The sequence below is a fragment of the Pezoporus flaviventris genome, unplaced genomic scaffold (genome assembly GCF_033815535.1).
Source record: "Pezoporus flaviventris isolate CSIRO_AGI_PZ_B2104156 unplaced genomic scaffold, CSIRO_AGI_Pfla_v1 ptg000001l, whole genome shotgun sequence".
Lineage (NCBI taxonomy): Eukaryota > Metazoa > Chordata > Aves > Psittaciformes > Psittacidae > Pezoporus > Pezoporus flaviventris.
The window spans coordinates 61,598,323-61,615,534 of record NW_026892549.1 but is presented as its reverse complement, the minus strand read 5'-3'; positions in this window follow the sequence as shown (position 1 = coordinate 61,615,534).

The window sequence follows — 17,212 nt, the reverse complement described above, 5'->3', positions numbered from 1 at the left end:
ATAGCTTGGCTCATCAGGAAGATGGATAATGTATTTTATCTTCAGTTTTGGAGAAAACCCTGTGTCAGAAACGTGTGTTGGAGGTGGAATAAATTCACTGCTGTATAAAATTAGAAATCATTCTGAGATCACATGTGAAACAAACACAGTCAACACTCAGGTTGTTTTAAAAGCCATTGGATTTGTGGTCATATTCCTCTTCGAATACACTCTCATTAGTAGTTTATTGATCGAAAAGTCCTTGGTATTTCCAAGGCTCTGATTACAATTTTTCTCTAAATATGAGGAAAAAGGAAAAATCCATTGTACCAATTCTATGAGCAATCTGCAGTCTGCGGCGTGCGGTGCCTTTACAGGACACAACAGGAGCAAAAGGAAATAAAAGCCAGTGTCAATCTTTGATGAAATTAACACAATTTAAAGCTGCTCCAGGCAAAACAATGAAATCTGTCATTTATCAGCACCGGATAACATCACCAGGGGAATTATTTAATGATTAACTACAGCGGGCTGGAGCCTGGGGTGAGGCATGGTGGCTTACGGCTGCACTCGGAGTGTGTTCTGCCTCGGAGCCATCCATTTCCAAGGGAAAGCAAATCCCAGCAAGGGCTGTCCTTAAATCCTAGCTGTCCCTCCGCAGCAGCTTTGCGTGTGTCCAAGTGCTCTAGACCAGCAATGAAAGCACTGATGTATTGGAACAGCTTTAAATGCAAACCCAATAAAACCACTCACCATAGGAAGGGCAGAAGCTGCTCCATCGCTGAGGCAGATTTTATCATTGACCCTTGTCTAGGCAGGATTTCACACCAAGTATTTTCTGCTATAAAGAACTGAAAAGGTGAAGGAGCTTTGTGCGAGTATTTAATATTGTAGCGTAAGTGGTGGCAAATTACATCTCTGTGCTTCGTGGAAGCAATCTGCTTCTGTGACTAAACAGATTTCTGTGGCAGAGCTTAATGACGGGGCTCAGAGTGACCGGGGGAAGGCACGGGGAGAGGTGCCACGTTTGTCAGCCTCCCACAGGGAGCAGAAACACAGATGGCGTTCCAGAGCTGGAGACCAACAACCTGTCTGTACCCTCGGGAATAAGGGAAAAAGGGACTGTTAAGCTGCTGAAATCACAGGCAGGCAAAACTGATGTCACCAAGAGCAGGCAGCCTTGGGAATGATCATAGAACCCCAGACCGGTTAGTGTTCAAGGGACCTTAAAGCTCATCCAGTTCCACCCCCCTGCCATGGGCAGGGACACCTCACACTAGAGCAGGTTGCTCCAAGCCCCTGTGTCCAACCTGGCCTTGAACACTGCCAGGGATGGGGCAGCCACAGCTTCTCTGGGCACCCTGTGCCAGCGCCTCAGCACCCTCACAGGAAGAGCTTCCGCCTAAGAGCTCATCTCAATCTCCCCTCTGGCAGGTTAAACCCATTCCCCCTTGTCCTATTCCTTTCAAGCCTCTGAACATAAGCTTCAAAGTCTTTTATTCTACCAGGAACCCTGCACTGTTCCATAAGTGCCATTAGCCTTCCTTCTGTCTTTCTTCTTACTAAGGCTTTCTCTGACCTTTTTGCTGCTTTGCAATGTCATCCTCATTCCAAGTATCTCTAATTTTTGTTGTTCAAGTGAGCAAAGGACAGAAAAAAGACTTCTGAATGTGGTCTATGTCCTGTTTTGTTAATGTTTCTTTTTTAATAACCATAATAAAGAATGGATACACAAAAACTGATGGTCCATCAGCTAAGCTACAGCTCTCTGGAACACTGCAAACAACAGTCTGCAATAGCTTAATATGCCCATTGCTTATATCAGTTTGGGTATAATTCTCGTGATTCAGTTGAGCTGCTTTTCAACTGTGCTATGGCAAAATGAAGGAGAATTTGACCCAAAATGCACAGGAAAGGGAAACAATGGAATTGATTTCCCATTACCTCCTGCTGCATCTCACATCTGCTGCAAGCACACATGCACATCTGCCCTTGCTTAAGGTTTGGTCCTGGCATCTCCCTCATCACATAGTTTTAGGATGGGGATTCTGATTGTAGGTGTGTGGGAGAACACCAGGATGGAGCCACAAAGTTTTGGAGCAAGTGTATTTCCTCTCCTGGGAGCAGCACTGTGAAGCTACGCCTCTGCATGGCTTTCTATAGCAGATGAGCAAGGGAGACACCTAATTCCCTTTATTATGTTTTGTAGCCCGAAGACAGTGGAAGCCAAAAATATCCTAGATCAACTACTGCATCATGGTAATCAAATGGTGCATGGGTTGTTGATTTAATAATGCATTTTTGCCATAGAGGTACTAAGTGTGTAAAGTAGCAGCGTTGTTAAGTATTACAGTCACTATAATCCATGGGGATGTTGCCTGGGTCATTTTGTGTCTGTGTTGTCTTCAGATTTGTCATTTTTATTCATCCTCAGAAATGTCTTCAGATTGGCAGCTCCTTTGTCATTGTCACTGCAGTGATGGACACCAACAAACTTCTTGCTGATACAATTAGCAAAAGTAAGGCTGTCTCCCCAAGGACAATAATGTCTACATGCAGATTGTGCTACTCTCCCTCTAAATCTTGCCGATGCTTAACAGGGTGGGTATTTTTCCCTGCAGAACATGTTGTTTTCCTGGTTTGCTGTTGGCCTCCACAAGTGCCAGTCTGATGCATTCCTGGATCTCCAAACCTGCAGTAAATGAGAAACGTTTTGTGGAATTTTCTTTTGCTCTTGAGTTTTTCAACATGCACCCAGGAAAACAGGGCTCCAATAGAATTGTATGATTGGATCAAAGCACAGTTCACCCACATATGAGCTCGACTGGTTGTGATAGATGGCAGGAGAAACTCTAAGGCAATACAAAAATTCTTGTATTCCATAACTGCCAAATAAAATAGTACTAAAAGCCCATGAGCAAAAGCCTCCTGGTTTGTCTGGGTTTAAATAGGAAAAGAGCAATCAGATAGTGGATGGGGGCATCAGTGAAATCAAATTATATGAAGTCAAATGATAAGGTTGCCATCCCACCCTCCCTGCCTCCATTTCTCTTTCAGTTCTGAACACATTCCTCATGGCTAGATCATTCACACCTTGAATCCAAGCCAGGTTTGTATCCCATCTTTGGGAAGAACCAAAGGCTGAGACCTCTTTCAGCTGTGTTTCATATCTGCAGGCAGCACCTCCTGATGCCATTCATATCGTCTCAGGTCTGGTGTGCCACAAAGATGCAGGACTGCCTGTCCTTTGGGGGTTTTAGTCTGAAATACTGACTTTCCTGCTTTCACAGCTCCTTGTGCCCTGAGCCAGAGAGCTACAGACACCACCCCTTCCTATATGGGAAAGCCAGGAGCTAACTTCCCAGTAAGTCCAGGCCTCATCTCTGAGACACTGAACTCAACTCCAAAAGCATCAGTGGAGTAAATCAGCAGCTACTGAAGTGCTCCCATTTCTCTGTGAGACACAAGGAGAAGCTGAACTGGAGCACACACAGGCTGCAATAAAACCCCTCTAAGCAGCATCCTTGGAGGAGACTGACACAGTGTGGTAACTCTGGAGACCAGGATGAGCTCATGCTGGTGTGCAGCAGAAGCCTCATCTGTTTGTATTAGCCTTTCCTCGGCAGAGATGTCATCACCCTGACCCGCAGCCCCCAAGGAAAGCAAACAAAAGCAGGGAGGGCAGAGCAACCATCAGGTCCTGCTGAAGCCCCGATGCAGCTTATTGTGTGTGGTGCCTGGATCTGATGTCAGCAGTGCAACATAATTAATTAGATTTAGACTAGATGAGAATACATTAGACACAGTGAGACGCTACCTTCCTGCCTGTCCATCCTTGGAAGAGTTGGGCACAGTTTCTTTCCTTATGCATATTCCCTTAATAATATATTTGTCACAAGGATTCTTCCTACACCCATCTGGCATATAGATATTTTTCCAAATTTGTCATTTTTTATGTTCCAAAACCTATTTTACTTCAGATGCTTTCATAATGAAGCAGCAAAAGCCTGCCATAGCTTGATATATGGAGCAGAAAACACATCTGTGCCAGGCTGTTTTCTAATCAGATAAAGCACTGAATACCTGCAGTGCTGCTGCTTCTAGCCTTTGAGTAGATGTACCTGAGCGATTTCCAGTGCCAGTCTAGTCTTGCATTCACAATTAAACTACAGAATACCACTCTTAATTGTAGCTTTCATCTGATTTTAGTGCTTCAAAAAGCAGAAGAACCATTAGAATTGCACTGTGGCCCCCTGCACAATGCAAAGCATGGAAATTCATTCTGCAACTTGGGCATCAGCCCCAAAAACCTGTGCTTGAACTATTCCAGAAGGGAATTTGCCCTTATTTCACCTTTTAATGTTGTCATTCACACCATCCAATTTAGACATCCATTACCAATGAGCACTACAAGTGGGCAACAGGGTGGAGATTTCAGTGAGCTGGTTCTTACTAAATTCAGGCCTTAGAAGGAAGTAAAGGAGTGGTGATGTCTCACCTTCATTAACACCATGAAGCTGTGGTGCAAGGAACTTCACTTAGACCAACAGGGTCACAGGGAGGTGCTGCTTCTTGTCTCCTGTCCTGCTCCTTGCCACTACCTGGCTCCTTTGCATACACACAAGCATCAGGCGAGGTGGATGCTGCAGGAGATGATTTCATCTGAAGCCACACGAACTCCCCAGACACACAGTCTGGTTCTCATGGTATATCCCAGGAGAGGCTTTTCTGGCACAGCAGGGACGGGAAGGCTGATGGGTTGTGGCACTCCCTTATGCCAAATCCCAGGAGAGAGCTCCTTCTACTTTGAATTTCCTCTGTTCACATAAAGCAAAAGGACAATCTGAGACATTGCTCTCAGTGTAGTTCAAAACACAGTTTGAAGTGTGAATTTTTCAATATTTGAAGCATTGGCTTTTATGATTTATTTATTGGTATTCCAGGACAAGCATCACAGAGTGTAGCTGGTGCCTACTCCAAATACAACAGCCATCATTGAATGAATAGCAATATGTTCACAGACATTTTGTCCATTGCTACACAGGTAAATTTTGTCTCTGTAATAACACAACGATACCAGCTGATAAGATGCTGAGAGACACTAAAAAAAAATATTACTCTGAAACATAACAGTTCATACTGTCTCATTTCTGGCAAAAGCATGTACTTTATGAACAGAACCTGCCTTCATACCAGTGTGACTCAGGCACAGGAGGTGTGCAGGGTTTGCTGTCTCTTATCCCTTGAGTCCACCTTGTAATATTGCTGGTATCCGTGTGTAACAGATAGTGTTGTGCACTGGGCTGGAAGATAATAAATAGATGTGAGCTGATGATTTACAGGAGGGTGCTTGGAACTCCTTGAACCACTAGGGAAGGGAAACTGCGCTAGTACAAGGTTGTGCTGTCAACCTCGCAGTAGTTTTTTCCTCTCTCCTGAGGGCAATTTCTCCGAGATATAACTTGCTTCCTGCCTCATCATCTGGAAATTCACAAATCAGAGGAATTGTGGTTAATTACTAAACTGGCTGATCCATAGATTTTTAGCTGTCAGAACCTGGGGGAGGGAAGGGAAGGGGCTGAATTGTTGTTTTTCTCAGAGAGGATTTCTCCTAAAGTGATGACATAACTCACATTAATGAAGATTGCAAATAGAAGACTTTTCTGATTATTTCCAGTTGTTGAAAGAATTGCTTATTTAAAATGCATTGCTTTCTTCTGTGCAGAAATGTCTTATTGCTCCAAACATCCCGAATAAATTTAGCCCTAAAACATCCATAACGAAGGATGAATGCATATTCAGGCTAACGCTGTGTGTGATCTCCTGATCATACAGTAGTTAAGTTATACAATCACAGTGATTTATGGTACTAAACTGTGGAGCCTCATATCTGCCAGGGGTGTGGGTAAAGGGGTGGAACTCTCATCAATCAAAAGACTGCACTTGTTCAGCATCGGGATAATTAAGGGAGACAGTAAAAAAGCATGAAATAATAATAAAGAAAAAATGAAATCCGAGTTTCTATTTGCATGGTGTTATTAAGCAATACAATGCTGAGCCACCTTTGCAAGAATCCTGCCTCCAAATCCACTTATTACCTCGTATCACTTGATATATGTGCTCTACATATTCATGCTGAGGGTATTTGGAGAGAATACACATACTGTCCTCAGCTTAAAAGACAGGATTACAAATAATGACCAATTTTCCAGTTTATTCCCTGACAGAGACAAAACAAGAAGGAAAAAAACCCACCAAACCTACCCCACAAGCAATTTTAAGTGCATATTTCTGAACTTTCCCTCATCCCATCAGTGGTGGTTTTCTTCCATCTCACCAATATCAGGTAGAGGTAGCTGGGCATAATGAGGGGCTCGCACAGGGGAACTGTATTAATCAAACAATGCTCCAAAAACCAGTTTAATTAACTGCATATTTTGTAAAAGCCACATTTCATTACTGTTTATGAGGAAGATGGAAGCATGCACTGGAAACACTAATTCTAATTATTACTTCAAGTGGGAGGTTTTGGCACAAGGTCAAGGAATAATAGAAGAATGTGTGAATCTGTGCTACAGCGTAGCAGTAAAACTAATCATTTGAATAAAGGCAGTTGCTTTTTCTTGGACTGTCTGTGTGCTGTTCAATGTTCTGGATGAATCTAACACAATCAGCCTGTTCTCTGGTGTATATCCACTTCCTGCTGACTCAGGGCAGAGCTTGCCTCTTCTGCCATTTATTAAAATGAAACATTCCTATTAAAAGACCATTTTTCAGTGAGATGACCAAATAGATATTAGTAATGACATTATTAAAACTATTTTGTTTAAAAATGAACTGTCACATTGGTGTGTTGCAAAGCAACACAAACAAATCTATTTCATTTAGAGAGAGATTGCTTTGAAGAGCTGGATTTCTTTCTTTTCTATTAGAAGGTATTGCAGAGGGGATGTGATGTGTGCTCCAGGAAACCGCCAGCTTTTATTGCTATTAGAAAGGAGGAATACTGTTTCTAGTACTCTCCACAGCAAATAATGTATAATTCATGGATTTCATTAACATGCAAATATGATCCATGGTCTCCTATGTTTATATCTCATAATAATCTATTAATGGTTTTAAAAGTAAAGGATAATAGAAACATTTTGCATGAGTAGCATTTACTCGTGGTTCTCTGTGTTTTTCTCTAATTGTATAGTATAAGCATGTATAGAATTAAACCAGAAACAATGAAAATTAATTAACCTATCATTCTCAAATAAATATTTATTGAGCATAAGATCACATGCCCAATGATTTGTGACTCTGTAATGAAAGATCATATTACTATTACACGACAACATGCCTTAGAAAAACCTGTGCTGGGGGGGATAGAAAGGTACTTGTGTCAAAGCTACTGCTTGAAATGAATCTGGACTTGGAAATAGCATCTGTATTGAGATTCCAGCTCCCCCATCAAGCAAGAACAAGAAAACAAAGAAACATCAGATTCTCCCTGAAGACTTGGACTTTTCCTGTTTTCTTTGTAATAGCAGAAGCATAGGGAAGGTTTTCATCCTGATGCAACAAGAGTGCAGCCTTCCCCTGCTGATCCCCATGCAGCCGGTACCCCAGCTCCACCACTGAGCCCCTCATCTTTCCCTTCTTTCCCTCTTCCCGGGGAGGGGGATCTGCCCAGGTAGTGATTTCACTTCTGTATTCATCAAAAACCACACAAAGAGAAGCAGTGCAGGACCTGGGCACATCTGCTCTGTGTAACAAAAATACATATAAAGCAACAGTGCTGTAGGCAACAATAAACCGTTTTAATCAACTAATGGAAAGAAACATACTGCCAAGGACAGGTCTGATGATTTTCATATTACTACACCCCATAAGCACTGGACAGTATTTTAGGCCAGGGTCAAAGACCTTTTCTCTGAGGCTGAAGAGTTTGTCTGAGCATAAGGAATAAAAACAGATGTGTCAATCCCCACAGTATCTCTCTTTGTTTTTAATAAAAGATGTTCCTTCTGTCACATAATGATGGGAGGAATGATGGACTTGTAAACATTTACTAGCAAGTTAATATATAAAAGATGCATATACGAGGAATGAGCCCTTTATTTTAGCAGCTATTTCCTTCCAATGATGCTGATTGCTCAGAGAAATGAGAAAAAACTTCTTCAGGCTGGACTTAACCTCAGCATCCTTAGCTCACCCCTCCACATACTCCGTGGTGTGTGGATCCTGACCACAAGCTTGCGTCAGTGTTTTAATCTTCTACTGGGATGACCTTTTTCAGGTGAACTTTGACTGAAAAAAGGCAGTCTCTTATCCACACTCTTGTATGTCACACCTTGATTCCATCTTCCTTCTCTCTGAAGCACAGAAGAACACTCGTAACCCTTCCAGAACTGAGAATTGCCTGGAAGCTACAGCTGTATGAATGAGGGGAGCTGGATGCTGGGTCAGCTCAGAAAACAGTTTATATTTCATTCATATTGACCTATACATGTGGAAAAAAAGAATGGATTTGTTTAGTAAAGTCTACCTGTCAGTATAAAAAACTGCCACCACATTCACAATGAACATAGTTCTACACAACCAAAGGAGCCTGTTGGTACAAGACACATCCCAGCTCGTTACAGATTTCATTAATGAAATGAATGTATCAAGTTGATTCGATTTCAAAGCTCTGAGAAAAGTCAGGTCCACTCATACTGAAAAGTAGGGCTCAGGAATAAATTATTCAGCAGTTGATCGGCCTGAGACAAGCATTTCTCGAACACTTCTCAATACTTCAGCCAGAGCGACACGCTGAACTCTATTTTACTGTGAGGCTCCGAATGGCAATTAAGAGTCCTAAGCTGCATATAAACCCCAGTATGAACTACTTTTACAAGAACATTGTGTGTGAATCAAATTATGTTAGCTTTGGTTTGAAGAACTTAGAAATAATTGCCAATAAGTATTCATGTATAGGCCCAGTTTTTTGAGACAAGTTACTTTAATTACTACTAGTGTCAGGAGGACGTGTAGGCGATTCTATTAGACTTAATGTGTTTAGTGAAGCTCCCTGAACTGTGGCTGCTTTATTTCTGTAGACGATGAAATATTGAATATATCTTTATTGTTCTTACTTTCTAAGATTGAAATCCCAACATCTGATGCTTTTTTTGCTTTCATAGAGAATACCATATGAAGCATAGTAACATATAATCATCAAAAAAAACTGAACATCATGTAGATTTGGGCTTCTATATATAGAAACATATCACACTTGTAACATAAATACCCTCCAAACTGCATGTATTTAGAGCCCTCTACATTCATACCCACACTTGGACCTTTAATGCAGCAATGTACAGGAGCCCTTCCATGAAAGGATGTGACTGGGAAAAAAGGGAGAGAGGGAGGGAGAGAGGGAGGGAGGGAGGGAGGAAGGAAGGGAAAAGGTCCCTGAGAGGTGAATTTCATGGTCCTGAAAAGAGATAGAAAACCTTAATAGCTTTTTCACTTCTAGCAACAATTTTTTTCTCAAATATGGAGTTTCTTGAACCCTCCATATCCAAATTATTAACACAATTATCAAGCAGATATCAGCTTCTAAGAAGTCATTTCAAGATCCTAGAATCCTAGAAGCATGGAATGGTTTGCATTGGAAGGGACCTTAAAGATCATCTAGCTCTAACCCCCTATCACAAGCAGGCACACCTTCTACTCACTAGACTGGGTTGCTCCAAGCCCTGTCCAATGCAGCATCTTAGATGCAAAAAGTCCGATTTATAAATGCAAATGATCAAATCTCAGTATATATGCAAAGCAACCTTTCAAGTCATATGCTTGTAGATTTGCTTTCTTTTCTGTATTCCTTAATCACCGAGACCATACATCCACACAATTCCCAACACTGCTGTGACAGTCAAACCACCCAGAGCAAACTGCACAACCCACGAGATGCCAACATGCTGTGCTGAAGCTGAGAGATGGATAAGGCCACATCCTGCCTGGCCCAACATCATGCAGCAAGTGATCACTGCCTTCTCCCTCATGCAAGAACAGATCAAGCCAACAGGACCACTGAAGGTATAAGGCAATAAAGGTAAAACAGTGCAGCACTTCATGGTAATCCATATTTCACATCACCCAATTCACCTTTATGTAGACTAACTCCTGAATATACACGATCTTGAACATGTCAATCCCATGTGAAGGTTTTACAGACATCTGCAAACATTCATCCTTCAGGGACCACAATACTTATGCGCTTTAGTGGTGCGATATGAATTAGCAGGTCCCCACTCTTCATTGCCACAATAAATCCACACAGAAAGAGCTGTTGGTATATACAACAACAGCCTGAAATAGAAGTAGTGAATTGCAGTTATAAAAATAAATTCCTAAAAAGAAAGAAGAAGAGAAAAGGAGACGAATGTTCTAATCTTACCTTCATCATAATCTTATTAGCATTTCTCAGTGAGTAGTTCAAGTATCAGTCTATACTCTTATGAATCTGTCTCATAAATATGTCAAGTGCAAAGTATAGTTATTTTAATAGTCTGTGTTGGTGGGCCATCATGGATTTAATTAAGAGACAACTAGTGTATGAAATATGACACAAAAGCACCAAACTAAATGGAGAAATGTTTTACTGCAGATTTAAATCAGGGACACAGAAGTAATGATGATCTGGCCTTAGAAATCCTACTTAAATTTAATTAATGCAGACCAGCGCAGACCTGTTCGTATAGGAACAAAAAATAGAGGCATTAAAAATAATGATTTAAGCGATACTGTGTTATTTATAAAGACATTTGCATTATCTCCAACTGCATTATGTTATTTATAAATGTGTGTTGGTTTGTGGCTCTTCAATTAAATAAAAAAGGCTGGAAATGCAGGTCCACTAAAAATTAGTTAAAACATGACTTGCAGTTACTCCATTTTCCAAAATGAAGCCTTTATTGAGCTTCCTGCCTTCTTTGGAAGGGTCTCCCAATGCTCAAATCATTCGGCCAAAATTGCCAATGTCTTCCTAAGGTTGCAATGAAAATTGCTTTCTTTTCCACCCAAATTTGCTCTTTCTCCACCTTCTCAAAGAGCCAAAGCATAATCAGCACTGTAAATATGCAGGTTTAGATCTTCAAGCACTGCACAGTCTTTCCTGCTGCCGTTTTGGTGCAATTTTGACTTCATGGGAGATTTGACAAGATACAATTTCTTTAAGAAGCAATGCAAGGGCACATATTTTCCCATTGAGATTCCTTACTACCTAGATGAGTTTAGCACTATGTTAGAAAGAAAGAATCCAGTAATTCCATGAAACTACTCCAACGCCTCTATCCCATCCTGGAAAATCATTGACCGACAACCTCAGTTGCACTGGTGTTGAAAGTAAGGTTTACTATTGATTTGTAAGGGCACAGAAGCAGACTCTGAACATACCCTGTTAAATATATGCCTGTCTGACTGCAAGAATTGATGCCTCAGCCCCCTATAGGGACTATATTTATACATTATTTCCATGTCTAAGCCTTTCCATGTTATGAATCTGATCCAGCAGGTTCTAGCTATCGCATGTTAACTTTCTCAATTCAAGTGGCTTCCAGTCATTTAGATTAGAATCATCTCTAATTGGTTGGTTGCTCTGGCAGGCAGTTTAAGTATTCATAGATTTTATTAACCTTTTATTACTAAAAAGAGGAGAAGAAAGACAGTGGCCGGAAAGCATCGTTAAGTGAACTTCATCCCTATTTTGAGAACACTCCGAGCTGTGGACTAACTGCTCTCCAAACACCACCGTATGGAGTGCCAGCAATGTAATAAAAACTGTAAATTGACACAAAAATGAAAGTGCTTGGGAGAAATAAATTCAGAACTACTTTTATTTTTTGGTGAAGAAAACATCAAAGGTTTGCAACTGAGCCTCGAAGGCAAAACTGCATAAAAGGAGAGTGCCTATAGTTTCGAAATATTTTTCTCTTTAATGAACAGTTGAAAATATCCATAAATCTCTTCCAGTATCTGTATTTAAAAAGCAGTCAAGTCTTTTGTGCTTGACATGTTTATAGTAAATCTATTCTCATCTGTTTTGTTTGCATAAATTGTCCAAAAGTTCATCCTGTCTTGGCTGTCTTTCAGTATTCATTAGTATTGAAGTCATTTGGGGAGTAAATGAAGGGTAAAAATGCCCAGAAATTGAGATAATGCATAGAAAGGACCAGACTTCTGATGACTAACAAGAACAAACACAGCTTTATTCAGCTAAATTCACAGAAATTTGTTTCTTATTGCCAGGGATGAACTAAACAGGATAAATTTTGTGTGCAAGATCATAATAAATAAATAAGGGCAATCAGGAGGAAATTCTGAATAATATATGAGAAGGTAACAATATAATCCCAAATAGGTATTTATATGGATACCTCACTAATCAAATAGCCTCTCTCAGAGGTCTGCTGTGAGCCATCACCTGTACTTAGCACCTTCCTCTGATAATAGGAAGAATTACAGTGCAGAAACACAATGTCAACCCCAGCCTTGCACCTCCTTCCTCAATTAAGGAGACAGATACAACAAAAATGAAGAAAATGCTACTGAAGAAGTACTGCCACACGAGTACAGCCTGAAGCATGGGGCTGCACAGCACAGAGCCCCCACATTCCCAGAGGACAGAGCATGAGGGTACCCCTAGCCTCCAGTGCTCATCCTGGCTTGGCTGTTCCTTGGAACCCATCGCCTCTTCCCATGCCCCTGCCCCAGCTGTGCTTGGCTGAGCCTCGTGGGTGCTTGCGGGAGGCTGTGCCAGCATGGCCCCCTCCCATCGGGGAGGCAGGAACAAACACTGAGCTTTCATCTTCTCCACAAACACTCCCAAATTCAAAAGCTTCCTCTCAGGAATAATTAGAGCCACTTTGGGCGGCGTTGGAGCATCTAAACACATTTTAGGTTACTTTTAGCACAAAGTAGTCACTTGATAAGAAGGGCTGAAGATCAAGGACATAATTTGCTGAGTTACTCAAGTAATCAAGAGGTGAATAGATCAGAAACAACCCTACAGCTGCATTGCAACCAGAGAAACAAGGAAAAGTAAAGCTTTCCAGTCTAGACTCCTGTAGAATCAAACATGAAGATGTGCAGGCAGAAATTTACCCGTGTCTACTCCCTGCACAACATGTTCATTAGGTTTACAAATAAGAGGACACTGTATCTCTTAGCCTCAGGGCCTGGTTTCTCTGATTTCCATTCAAAGTCTTGTTGACAGTGGGGTTTGTTCACATACAATGGCTTCGCAAGGAGTTTCAGAGAGTAACTTACATTCCCAGCAAGCTCCCCACACCTCAGCATCAAAAACGATTTGCAGAATTCAGTATTTAACAAACAAGTTTGAGATCTGCAGTAATTAAATTAGCAAGATAATTAGCATGATATTTAAGGTTAGCGCTCACAAGTAGGTTAATTATATCCTAGCCCAAATTCCTGTTTTCATTTCACTTGATGCATGTTGCAATAACAGCGAAAGTAAAGCCACACTTGCAGAGGTGGCAGACAAGGCAGCACGTTATCACCAAAGGTACCAGAGACTAAATGTATGCTTCTGAGGGAACGTTTCTCCAACATACATCCTTAGAATCATAGAATCACAGAATGGTTTGGGTTGGAAAGGACCTTGAAGTCATCCAGTTTCAACCACCTGCCATGGGCAGGGACATGTCCCACTACACCATGTCACAGAAGAACCTGTAGAGCTTTATACTCTTCACTTCCCAGCAGCTGTCCATCCTTTAGGGTGAATTCCCTTCAATAACATTTCAGATCTGTATAAAGAAATGTTTTCTGCAGGGCTTGTAGGATTTCTTAGCTTCAACACTTCCTGTAGCTCTCTAAAGTTAATTACAAAAGAGACAGCTTTCGATGTTTCATAAAGAATTCAGGCCACACGCACAGCTCCTGCATACAAGACTGCAGACCCAAAGCAATGCACAGAGCTGATGTTCCCTCTGATTGAACTTCCATGGGATTACTTCATGTTTGCTCTAATGAAACTAAGAACAAAACTTTTGCAATTAGCAGCAGGATGGTTGTAGAGAATCAGGCTCTTCATCAGGGGCTGCAGCGTTTGGACAAGGGGTGATGGGTTCACACTGAACCAGGGGAAGTTCAGGTTAGATCTAAGGCAGAAGCTCTTCCCTGTGAGGGTGCTGAGGCGCTGGCACAGGGTGCCCAGAGAAGCTCTGTCTGCCCCATCCCTGGCAGTGTTCAAGGCCAGGTTGGACACAGGGGCTTGGAGCAACCTGCTCTAGTGTGAGGTGTCCCTGCCTGTGGCAGGGGGTTGGGACTGGATGAGCTGAAGGTCCTTTCCAACACAAACCAGTCTGGGATTCTATGCAAGTATTACAACAAAGTTTTAAGTAGTTATTTAGCAGTTATTTTTGGCAATAGGACACAGCATCCGGCTTCACTCAGAGCTATTTTGCTAACCTGTCAAGCCGATATGACCATGGGCTCTGACAAACTGGGAAGCACAGCACAGTGCTCCCTGGCCTTTTGTTCAGCAGCAAGCTAATGCTGTTTGGTGGAAATGCGCTGAAGATTTCTGGTAGCAGTGCAAACATTTTTCAAAGCATGTGAATGCTGTTTCCTCTTCTGCCTGACAGAGCTTGTGTATTCATCATCTCAGTGTATCAGAGCCCAGGGCCAAACTTCCCAGACCCTGACACATGGGGCTGATGGACTAAAACCCACAAATGGGGATGAGCTTCTAATTTTCAGCCTCTAAACCAAAGGAAGTTGAGACCTCAAACACTGCTGGACACGCTGGTATTTTTATATACAAATCTCATTTGGACAGCATGTGTCATCTGTAACCATCACACCCACCCCAGCTCCTTGTTCCCTCGAATGTGGAGTGGTAAAGCTGTTGTTGAGAAAGGAAAACAGACTCATCGGTCTCCAGGGAAGGAGGGAGGTCAGGATTGTAAGGGACAGCTGAATAAGATGCTTTGTGTCAAATTTGTCCTGCTACCGTTTTGCTGTGCAAAAGGATGGATCTGGAATTCTTATCACTGCCTACAGAGGATGCGCTTTTATATACAGCTATGAGTATAAAAATCAATCTTCTGAGCAAAAGGAGTCACCTTTTCAACCAGAGCTCGCCACAACAACTGGCTTTCAGGTTGTGCAATGTGAGAAACTCACAGCAAACTCGGTGGAAAAGCAGTTTTCTGACTTTTTGAAGCCTCATGATTTTACCCAGCGTTGGGTTCTCTTTGCTTGTTTGTTTCATTTGTTGCGTTACTGCAGCGTGGGGCTGTTATTTGCTCAATTATTTGCTCATTTTGACACAGCATTACAAAACGCCAACTCGCTGATGCCTGCTGGCCCCTGCTGATAAGGAGCCTCACAAGAAAGGAGCCGGAGGAAAATCAGTCTCTGTCCCTTTGAAAAATTAGTTGAAGGGATTTCACATTTTTACTTCCCCAAAGAGACACTGCAGCCATTTCTCTTCCCTTCTTATTTATTGTTCACACAACCACAGCATAAACGTACGCTTCCCTACCCCACATAGTGCCACAGACAGAGCTCTCTCCTGTATCATTTCCCAGAGCACAGAGTAGGGATGCTCTGGGCTGCACTGTATTTGCACAAGCAACTGCTGTGAGTAGACATGCAAGTGGAGCAAGTGATTTGAAAAGGCAGTGAGATACCCAACCAGTAATTGTGTGCACAATTACTATGATTACACATGTAATCATGGTCATTGTGCTTCCAAATGATGCATGTGCTCTCCTAAAAATTCACTGCTGTATCACTAAAATTAATGGGAGCTTTGCTGTCAATTTGAACTGATGGAGGACCAAGTGTGGTGTCTTGGAGCGGTAGTCTTGTGTCCAATTTTTGTATCCCAAATGCTACATTTTCAGAGTATATTGAAACAGTAAAGGAGGGAGGGAGGGAGACATAGCTTCTTAGTGTATCTAGGTGTCTATTCATTATGCATTCATTAATAAATTATCATTTTTAATAGGGTTCTGGATTCGAGTCAAACTCTGCTGCCATTAGGAGAAAAGCAGGGCTCTGGATCAAGACTTCTTTCTTTCATGTTTCCAATTAGCTTGGGTTATACAGCTGTGGGTGCATTTTCTCATGGCAAAACCTTTGCCTTTTGGCTGCTTTGCCTTTCAAGAGTTAAACAGGATTTTGCAGAGAAGATGCTGTGTGATGTCGTGGGTACGGTGAAATGTAGTATTCCACATCTTGTCTTTGTCCATGTTCTAACAATGTGTATTAACTGTCTTACTATTGTCTCTTTTTCAGAGTAGTTTACAGCCCTGTAGTTCCAGCTGTTTTATTCTAAAACTCTAAAACCCTATCACTAGGGAGTTCTGTGTAATTGCCCATAATATGCACCACATTATCCATTTCAGGAACTGTGCTGAAAGACAGCAGCAATAAGGGGTTTTCTAAAGGCAGTCTGGTTTACACTAATGGATCTAACAGGAAGGAAATGCAATTTGAAAGAAGCTGATGCATATGTTCTATTGTTGAATATAATGTTTGATTTAATTATTAACTGTCTGTGATGGAAAGTCAGATCCTGCTCAGTTCTGCTTACACTTCGGTACGCTGCTCCCAGTAAAACCAGACAAGATTCAGTCTGAGGATTCAAGAGTTCTTTGTAAAACACTGACATTTAATTGTGCTTTTATCAAATATCAGCTGAGGAACCTCAGTCGCATGCCTCATCCATACAGGCTGCCTTGCTTTTATCAAGCTAAACGTACAATATAGGAGCTGACTTTCCTTTTCCCCTTGTGTAAATCAGAAGATGCTCCAAGTTTAACTCTCTGTTGTGATTATTTAAATAAATATGATCCAAACTGAGTTCATATTCACCACTGTTCGTGACCTATCCACTTCTATTTTCCTTTGCACTTCGTATCATATACATAGCACTGCAGCCAATCTACTTCTGTATCACTGAGAAATCACACAATAGACCCAAGTGTTTTTTTAAGAAGGAGTTAAAATGTGCTGGCATGACTTCACCTATCCTTCCTTTATCAGGGAAGGGAGGATTTGGCAGCCAATTTCAGTCCAATTCTATAATTGGTGTTTTGTGCTGTCTAGTAAATTGTTGCATTGTGTTACAAAGGTCCCTAATTCCGTGTGTGGGTGTTAACATGGGGTAAGGAAGGAATTCATTATGAAGAACTCTTACCTGAAATTCCATTATCTTTTCCTCACCATG